Genomic DNA, 15246 nt, shown 5'->3' with positions numbered 1-15246 from the left:
AGGCACACACTTATACACACTACGTGTACACTACACGCACACTTAAACACATAAACACACACATACACACATGCAAACACACACATACACATACAAACACACACATATAGACACACACAAACACACACATACACACAAACACACACACATTACATACACACAAACACACAAAGTACACACCCACACTTACACACACACCTACACACAAACACACACTTACACATTAAACCACACAAAAACACATACACACTTACACACACACAAACACACACACATACACACACAAACACACACTTACATACACAAACACATACACAAAAACACATACACACTTTCACTCACACACACAATCACGCACATATAGACACACACACACAAACACACATAGACTCACAAACACACACACATACACACACAAACACACACTACACACCCACACTTACACACACCTACACACAAACACAAACTTACACACACTTACACAAACACATACACCCTTACACACACACACTTACACTCACACACAAACACACACGTAAACACACACACATGCTCTCACACACACTTACACACGCACTTACACAGACAAATACAAACACACAAACACACACAGGCACATACACACACTCACTTATGCACACACAAACACACAATCACACACACAAACACACGCACACAAACACACACACTTGCACATACAAACACACACACTTACACTCACACGACACACACACAAACACATACACACATGCAAACACACACATACACATACAAACACACATATAGACACACACAATCACACACACACACTTCACACCCACACTTGCACACACCTACACACAAACACACACTTACACACACTCCTTACACGCACACACTTATACACACTACGCACACACTATACATACACTTAAACACACAAACACACACATACACACATGCAAACACACACACATACACATACAAACACACACATATAGACACATACACATACACACAAACGCACACACACTACACACCCACATTTACACACACCTACACACTAATAAATACTTACACACACAAACACATACACACTTACACACACTCTTACACTCACACACACACACACACACAAACACGCATAAACACACACTTACACTTACACACGCAAACACACACTTACCCACACACGTACACACATTTACACACACAAACACATACACACTTACTCACACACACTTAAACTCACACACACACAAACACACAGACACACACTTACACACGCACACACTTACACTCCCACACATACACACACACTAAGCGCACACCACACACACTTACACACACAAACACACATAAAAACACACACAAACACCCACAAATACACACAAACACAAAGATACAAACACACAAACACACACACATGCACACAAACACGCACTTACACACACACAAATGTGCACACTCATATACACACCCATATACACACACACATACATGTACACATACACACACTTACAGACACACATAAACACACACACATGCACACATACTTACACACGCACATGCACGCATGCTTACACACAATTAATTACACTCAGATGACCACACACACACTTACACACACACAAACACACACACATACACACGCTGCACACCCACGCACACACTTACACATACAAACACACACTTACACTCACACGACCACACACACGCCTACACACACACATAAACACACACACGCACTTCACACACACACTGAACACACACTTACACACACACCAACACACAAAATTTCACACACACTTACACACACATAAACACACACACTAACACACACACACACACTTACCCACACAAACTTACACACACACTTACACACAAACTCCCACTTACACACATTTACACACACAAACACCGATACACTTAAACACACACACTCACGCAAACACACACACTACACACTTACAGACATACGCAAAGAAACACAAACACTTACACACACACTCCTTACAGGCACACACTTATACACACTACGTGTACACTACACGCACACTTAAACACATAAACACACACAGACACACATGCAAACACACACATACACATACAAACACACACATATAGACACACACATACACAAAAACACACACACTACACACCCACATTTACACACACCTACACACTAATACACACTTACACACACAAACACATACACACTTACGCACACTCTTACACTCACACACACACAAACACACATCAACACACACTTACACACACACGCAAACACACACACTTACCCACACACTTACACACATTTACACACACACAAACACATACACACTTACTCACACACACTTACACTCACACACACACACACACAAACACACACTTACACACACACACACACACCTTACACGCCCACACTTACACACACACTAGACGCACACTGAACACACTTACACACACACAAGCACACATAAATACACACGCAAACACCCACACATACACACAAACACAAAGATACAAACACACAAACACACACACACATGCACACAAACACGCACTTACACACACACACATGTGCACACTCACATACACACCCATATACACACACACTCACATGTACACATACACACACTTACAGACACACATAAACACACACTTAGAGACACACATACGCACACACATGCACGCATGCTTACACACAATTAATTATACTCAAATGACCACACACACTTACACACACACAAACACACACACACATACACACGCTGCACACCCACGCACACACTTACACATACAAACACACACACTTACACTCACACGACCACACACACGCCTACACACACACATAAACACACACACGCACTTCACACACACACTGAACACACACTTACACACAAGCACACACTTACACACACACCAACACACAAAATTTCACACACACTTACACACACATAAACACACACACTAACACACACACACTTACACTTACACACACAAACACACAAACTTACACACACTTACACACAAACTCCCACTTACACACATTTACACACACAAACACCGATACACTTACACACACACAAATGTGCACACTCATATACACACCCATATACACACACACTTACATGTACACATACACACACTTACAGCCACACATAAACACACACACATGCACACATACTTACACACGCACATGCACGCATGCTTACACACAATTAATTACACTCAGATGACCACACACACACTTACACACACACACAAACACACACACATACACACGCTGCACACCCACGCACACACTTACACATACAATCACACACACGCCTACACACACATAAACACACACACGCACTTCACACACGCACTGAACACACACATACACACAAGCACACACACACACACACCAACACACAAAATTTCACACACACTTACACACACATAAACACACAGACTAACACACACACACTTACACTTACCCACACAAACTTACACACACACTTTCACACAAACTCACACTTACACACATTTACACACACAAACACCTATACACTTACACACACACACTCACGCAAACACACACACTACACACTTACAGACATATGCAAAGAAACACAAACAGTTACACACACACTCCTTACAGGCACACACTTATACACACTACGTGTACACTACACGCACACTTAAACACATAAACACACACATACACACATGCAAACACACACATACACATACAAACACACACATATAGACACACACACAAACACACACATACACACACAAACACACACTTACACACTAAAACACACAAAAACACATACACACTTACAGACACACAAACACACACACATACACACACAAACACACACTTACACACACCTACACACAAACACACACTTATACACAATTACACACACAAACACATACACCCTTACACACACACACTTGCACACACACTGAAAGACACACCTAAACACACACACATGCACTCACACACACTTACACACACAAATACAAACACACATACACACACAGGCACATACACACACGCACTTACGCACACACAAACACACAATCACACACACAAACACACGCACACAAACACACACACTTACACATACAAACACACACACTTACACTCACACGACACACACACACAAACAAACACATACACACATGCAAACACACACATTCACATACAAACACACACATATAGACACACACAAACACACTTCACACCCACACACTAATACACACTTACACACACAAACACACAAACGTACACACACACTTACACACAAACTCACACTTACACACATTTACACACACAAACACCTATACACTTACACACACACTCACGCAAACACACACACTACACACTTACAGACATACGCAAAGAAACACAAACACTTACACACACTCTCCTTACAGGCACACACTTATACACACTACGTGTACACTACACGCACACTTAAACACATAAACACACACATACACACATGCAAACACACACATACACATACAAACACACACATATAGACACACACACAAACACACACATACACACACAAACACACACACATTACACACACACAAACACACAAAGTACACAGCCACACTTACACACACACCTACACACAAACACACACTTACACACTAAAACACACAAAAACACATACACACTTACACACACACAAACACACACACATACACACACCTACACACAAACACAAACTTACACACACTTACACAAACACATACACCCTTACACACACACACTTACACTCACACACAAACACACACGTAAAGACACACACATGCACTAACACACACTTACACACGCACTTACACACGCAAATACAACACACAAACACACACAGGCACATACACACACTGACTTATGCACACACAAACACACAATCACACACACAAACACACGCACACAAACACACACACTTGCACATACAAACACACACACTTACACTCACACGACACACACACAAACACATACACACATGCAAACACACACATACACATACAAACACACACATATACACACACACAATCACACACACACACTTCACACCCACACCTGCACACACCTACACACAAACACACAGACACTTACACACACTCCTTACACGCACACACTTATACACACTACGCACACACTATACATACACTTAAACACACAAACACACATAAACACATACACACATGCAAACACACACACATACACATACAAACACACACATATAGACACACACACATACACAAAAACACACACACTACACACCCACATTTACACACACCTACACACTAATACACACTTACACACACAAACACATACACACTTACGCACACTCTTACACTCACACACACACAAACACACACTTACACACATTTACACACACACAAACACATACACACTTACTCACACACACTTACACTCACACACACACAAACACACACTTACACACACACACACACCTTACACGCTCACACTTACACACACACTAAGCGCACACTGAACACACTTACACACACACAAGCACACATAAATACACACGCAAACACCCACACATACACACAAACACAAAGATACAAACACACAAACACACACACACATGCACACAAACACGCACTTACACACACACACATGTGCACACTCACATACACACCCATATACACACACACATACATGTACACATACACACACTTATAGACACACATAAACACACACTTACAGACACACTTACTTACGCACACACATGCACGCATGCTTACACACAATTAATTACACTCAGATGACCACACACACTTACACACACACAAACACACACACACATACACACGCTGCACACCCAAGCACACGCTTACACATACAAAAACACACACTTACACTCACACGACAACACACACGCCTACACACACACATAACCACACACGCGCACTTCACACACACACTGAACACACACTTACACACAAGCACACACTTACACACACCAACACACAAAATTTCACACACACTTACACACAAACTCCCACTTACACACATTTACACACACAAACACCGATACACTTACACACACACACTCACGCAAACACACACTACACACTTACAGACATACCCAACGAAATACACACACTTACACAGACACTCCTTACAGGCACACACTTATACACACTACGTGTACACTACACGCCCGCTTAAAGACATAAACACACACATACGCACATGCAAACACACACATACACATACAAACACACACATATAGACACACACACAAACACACACATACACACAAACACGCACATACACACAAACACGCACATACACACACACAAACACACACAGTACACACCCACACTTACACACACACCTACACACAAATACACACACTTACACACAAATACACACAAAAACACATACACACTTACACAGACACAAACACTCACACATACACACACAAACACACACACTACACACACACACCTACACACAAACACACACTTACACACACAAACACACACACACTTACACTCACACAAACACGCACACTACACACTTACAGACATACACAAACACACACTTACACACACACTCCTTACACGCACACACTTGTACACACTATGCACACACTAGACACACACTTAAAAACACAAACACAAATACACAAATGCAAACACACACACATACACATACAAACACACACACTACACACCCACACTTACACACACCTACACACAAACACACACTTACATACACAAACACATACACAAAATACACACTTACACTCACACACACGCAAACACACACATATAGACAGACACAAACACACATACACACAGAAACACACACACACATACACACACAAATACACACTACACACCCAAACTTACACACACCTACACACAAACACACACTTACACACAATTACACACACAAACACATACACCCTTACACACACACACTTACACTCACACTCAAAGACACACCTAAACACACACACATGCACTCACACACATTTACACACGCACTTACACACACAAATACAAACACACATACACACACAGGCACATACACACACGCACTTATGCACACAATCACACACACAAACACACGCACACAAACACACACACTTACACATACAAACACACACTTACACTCACACGACACACACACACAAACAAACAGATACACACATGCAAACACACACATTCACATACAAACACACACATATAGACACACACAAACACACACACACTTCACACCCACACTTACACACACTTACACACACTCCTTACACGCACACACTTATACACACTACGCACACACTATACATACACTTAAACACACAAACACACACATACACACATGCAAACACACACATACAAACACACACATATAGACACACACACATACACACAAACACACACACATACTTCACACCCACATTTACACACACCCACACACTAATACACACTTACACACACAAACACACAAACGTACACACACACTTTCACACAAACTCACACTTACACACATTTACACACACAAACACCTATACACTTACACACACACACTCACGCAAACACACACACTACACACTTACAGACATATGCAAAGAAACACAAACAGTTACACACACACTCCTTACAGGCACACACTTATACACACTACGTGTACACTACACGCACACTTAAACACATAAACACACACATACACACATGCAAACGCACACATACACATACAAACACACATATACACACACACACAAACACACACATACACACACAAACACACACACATTACACACACACAAACACACAAAGTATACACCCACACTTACACACACACCTACCCACAAACACACACTTACACACTAAAACACACAAAAACACATACACACTTACACACACACAAACACACACACATACAAACACACACACTACACACCCACACTTACACACACCTACACACAAACACACACTTACATACACAAACACATACACAAAAACACATACACACTTTCACGCACACACACAAACACACACATATAGACACACACACACAAACACACATACACTCACAAACACACACACATACACACAAACACACACTACACACCCACACTTACACACACCTACACACAAACACAAACTTACACACACTTACACAAACACATACACCCTTACACACACACACTTACACTCACACACAAACACACACGTATAGACACACACATGCACTCACACAAACTTACACACGCACTTCCACACACAAATACGAACACACAAACACACACAGGCACATACACACACTCACGTATGCACACACAAACACACAATCACACACACAAACACACGCACACAAACACACACACTTGCACATACAAACACACACACTTACACTCACACAACACACACACAAACACATACACACATGCAAACACACACATACACATACAAACACACACATATAGACACACACAATCACACACACACACTTCACACCCACACCTGCACACACCTACACACAAACACACAGACACTTACACACACTCCTTACACGCACACACTTATACACACTATACATACACTTAAACACACAAACACACACATACACACATGCAAACACAGACACATACACATACAAACACACACATATAGACACACACACATACACAAACACACACGCAAACACACACACTTACACACATTTACACACACACAAACACATACACACTTACTCACACACACTTACACTCACACACAAACACAAACACACACTTACACACACACACACACCTTACACGCCCACACTTACACACACACTAAGCGCACACTGAACACACTTACACACACACAAGCACACATAAATACACACGCAAACACCCACACATACACACAAACACAAAGATACAAACACACAAACACACACACACATGCACACAAACACGCACTTACACACACACACATGTGCACACTCACATACACACCCATATACACACACACTTACATGTACACAGACACACACTTACAGATACACATAAACACACACTTAGAGACACACATACGCACACACATGCACGCATGCTTACACACAATTAATTATACTCAAATGACCACACACACTTACACACACACAAACACACACACACATACACACGCTGCACACCCACGCACACACTTACACATACAAACACACACACTTACACTCACACGACCACACACACGCCTACACACACACATAAACACACACACGCACTTTACACACACACTGAACACACACTTACACACAAGCACACACTTACACACACACCAACACACAAAATTTCACACACACTTACACACACATAAACACACACACTAACACACACACACTTACACTTACACACACAAACACACAAACTTACACACACTTCCACACAAACTCCCACTTACACACATTTACACACACAAACACCGATACACTTACACACACACAAATGTGCACACTCATATACACACCCATATACACACACACTTACATGTACACATACACACACTTACAGCCACACATAAACACACACACATGCACACATACTTACACACGCACATGCACGCATGCTTACACACAATTAATTACACTCAGATGACCACACACACACTTACACACACACACAAACACACACACATACACACGCTGCACACCCACGCACACACTTACACATACAAACACACACTTACACTCACAAGACCACACACACGCCTACACACACATAAACACACACACGCACTTCACACACACACTGAACACACACTTACACACAAGCACACACACATATACACATACAAACACACACATATAGACACACACACAAATACACACATACACACACAAACACACACACATTACACACACACAAACACACAAAGTACACACCCACACTTACACACACATCTACACACAAACACACACTTACACACTAAAACACACAAAAACACATACACACTTACACACACACAAACACACACACATACACACACAAACACACACTTACATACACAAACACATACACAAAAACACATACACACTTTCACTCACACACAATCACACACATATAGACACACACACACAAACACACATAGACTCACAAACACACACACATACACACACAAACACACACTACACACCCACACTTACACACACCTACACACAAACACAAACTTACACACACTTACACAAACACATACACCCTTACACACACACACTTACACTCACACACAAACACACACGTAAACACACACACATGCTCTCACACACACTTACACACGCACTTACACAGACAAATACAAACACACAAACACACACAGGCACATACACACACTCACTTATGCACACACAAACACACAATCACACACACAAACACACGCACACAAACACACACACTTGCACATACAAACACACACACTTACACTCACACGACACACACACAAACACATACACACATGCAAACACACACATACACATACAAACACACACATATAGACACACAATCACACACACACTTCACACCCACACTTGCACACACCTACACACAAACACACACTTACACACACTCCTTACACGCACACACTTATACACACTACGCAAACACTATACATACACTTAAACACACAAACACACACATACACACATGCAAACACACACACATACACATACAAACACACACAAACACACACACACTACACACACACATTTACACACACCTACACACTAATAAATACTTACACACACAAACACATACACACTTACACACACTCTTACACTCACACACACACACAAACACGCATAAACACACACTTACACTTACACACGCAAACACACACTTACCCACACACTTACACACATTTACACACACAAACACATACACACTTACTCACACACACTTAAACTCACACACACACAAACACACAGACACACACTTGCACACGCACACACCTTACACTCCCACACATACACACACATTAAGCGCACACCACACACACTTACACACACAAACACACATAAAAACACACGCAAACACCCACAAATACACACAAACACAATGATACAAACACACAAACACACACACATGCACACAAACACGCACTTACACACACACACAAATGTGCACACTCATATACACACCCATATACACACACACATACATGTACACATACACACACTTACAGCCACACATAAACACACACACATGCACACATACTTACACACGCACATGCACGCATGCTTACACACAATTAATTACACTCAGATGACCACACACACACTTACACACACACACAAACACACACACATACACACGCTGCACACCCACGCACACACTTACACATACAAACACACACTTACACTCACACGACCACACACACGCCTACACACACACATAAACACACACACGCACTTCACACACACACTGAACACACACTTACACACAAGCACACACTTACACACACACCAACACACAAAATTTCACACACACTTGCACACACATAAACACACACACTAACACACACACACACACTTACCCACACAAACTTACACACACACTTACACACAAACTCCCACTTACACACATTTACACACACAAACACCGATACACTTACACTCACACACTCACGCAAACACACACACTACACACTTACAGACATACGCAAAGAAACACAAACACTTACACACACACTCCTTACAGGCACACACTTATACACACTACGTGTATACTACACGCACACTTAAACACATAAACACACACAGACACACATGCAAACACACACATACACATACAAACACATACATATAGACACACACATACACAAAAACACACACACTACACACCCACATTTACACACACCTACACACTAATACACACTTACACACACAAACACATACACACTTACGCACACTCTTACACTCACACACACACACAAACACACATAAACACACACTTACACACACACGCAAACACACACACTTACCCACACACTTACACACATTTACACACACACACAAACACATACACACTTACTCACACACACTTACACTCACACACAAACACAAACACACACTTACACACACACACTTACACTCACACACACAAACACAAACACACACTTACACACACACACACACCTTACACGCCCACACTTACACACACACTAAGCGCACACTGAACACACTTACACACACACAAGCACACATAAATACACACGCAAACACCCACACATACACACAAACACAAAGATACAAACACACAAACACACACACACATGCACACAAACACGCACTTACACACACACACATGTGCACACTCACATACACACCCATATACACACACACTTACATGTACACATACACACACTTACAGACACACATAAACACACACTTAGAGACACACATACGCACACACATGCACGCATGCTTACACACAATTAATTATACTCAAATGACCACACACACTTACACACACACATACACACGCTGCACACCCACGCACACACTTACACATACAAACACACACACTTACACTCACACGACCACACACACGCCTACACACACACATAAACACACACACGCACTTCACACACACACTGAACACACACTTACACACAAGCACACACTTACACACACACCAACACACAGAATTTCACACACACTTACACACACATAAACACACACACTAACACACACACACTTACACTTACACACACAAACACACAAACTTACACACACTTACACACAAACTCCCACTTACACACATTTACACACACAAACACCGATACACTTACACACACACAAATGTGCACACTCATATACACACCCATATACACACACACTTACATGTACACATACACACACTTACAGCCACACATAAACACACACACATGCACGCATGCTTACACACAATTAATTACACTCAGATGACCACACACACTTACACACACACACAAACACACACACATACACACGCTGCACACCCACGCACACACTTACACATACAAACACACACTTACACTCACAAGACCACACACACGCCTACACACACATAAACACACACACGCACTTCACACACACACTGAACACACACTTACACACAAGCACACACACACACAAACACACAAAATTTCACACACACTTACACACACATAAACACACACACAAACACACACACACACTTACACTTACCCACACAAACTTACACACACACTTACACACAAACTCACACTTACACACATTTACACACACAAACACCTATACACTTACACACACACACTCACGCAAACACACACACTACACACTTACAGACATACGCAAAGAAACACAAACACTTACACACACACTCCTTACAGGCACACACTTATACACACTACGTGTACACTACACGCACACTTAAACACATAAACACACACATACACACATGCAAACACACACATACACATACAAACACACACATATAGACACACACACAAATACACACATACACACACAAACACACACACATTACACACACACAAACACACAAAGTACACACCCACACTTACACACACACCTACACACAAACACACACTTACACACTAAAACACACAAAAACACATACACACTTACACACACACAAACACACACACATACACACACAAACACACACTTACATACACAAACACATACACAAAAACACATACACACTTTCACTCACACACAATCGCACACATATAGACACACACACACAAACACACATAGACTCACAAACACACACACATACACACACAAACACACACTACACACCCACACTTACACACACCTACACACAAACACAAACTTACACACACTTACACAAACACATACACCCTTACACACACACACTTACACTCACACACAAACACACACGTAAACACACACACATGCTCTCACACACACTTACACACGCACTTACACAGACAAATACAAACACACAAACACACACAGGCACATACACACACTCACTTATGCACACACAAACACACAATCACACACAAACACACGCACACAAACACACACACTTGCACATACAAACACACACACTTACACTCACACGACACACACACAAACACATACACACATGCAAACACACACATACACATACAAACACACACATATAGACACACACAATCACACACACACTTCACACCCACACTTGCACACACCTACACACAAACACACACTTACACACACTCCTTACACGCACACACTTATACACACTACGCACACACTATACATACACTTAAACACACAAACACACACATACACACATGCAAACACACACACATAGACATACAAACACACACATATAGACACACACACATACACACAAACACACACACACTACACACCCACATTTACACACACCTACACACTAATAAATACTTACACACACAAACACATACACACTTACACACACTCTTACACTCACACACACACAAACACGCATAAAAACACACTTACACTTACAAACGCAAACACACACTTACCCACACACTTACACACATTTACACACACAAACACATACACACTTACTCACACACACTTAAACTCACACACACACAAACACACAGACACACACTTACACACGCACACACCTTACACTCCCACACATACACACACACTAAGCGCACACCACACACACTTACACACACAAACACACATAAAAACACACGCAAACACCCACAAATACACACAAACACAATGATACAAACACACAAACACACACACATGCACACAAACACGCACTTACACACACACACACAAATGTGCACACTCATATACACACCCATATACACACACACATACATGTACACATACACACACTTACAGACACACATAAACACACACACATGCACACATACTTACACACGCACATGCACGCATGCGTACACACAATTAATTACACTCAGATGATAACACACACACTTACACACACACACAAACACACACACATACACACGCTGCACACCCACGCACACACTTACACATACAAACACACACTTACACTCACACGACCACACACACGCCTACACACACACATAAACACACACACGCACTTCACACACACACTGAACACATACTTACACACAAGCACACACTTACACACACACCAACACACAAAATTTCACACACACTTACACACACATAAACACACACACTAACACACACACACACACTTACCCACACAAACTTACACACACACT

Source organism: Chiloscyllium plagiosum, unplaced genomic scaffold (assembly GCF_037043375.1).
Source record: "Chiloscyllium plagiosum isolate Xiang-an unplaced genomic scaffold, Cpla_swu_hap1 HiC_scaffold_47, whole genome shotgun sequence".
Taxonomy (NCBI): Eukaryota; Metazoa; Chordata; class Chondrichthyes; order Orectolobiformes; family Hemiscylliidae; genus Chiloscyllium; species Chiloscyllium plagiosum.
Note: the sequence above shows the minus strand (reverse complement) of the source record.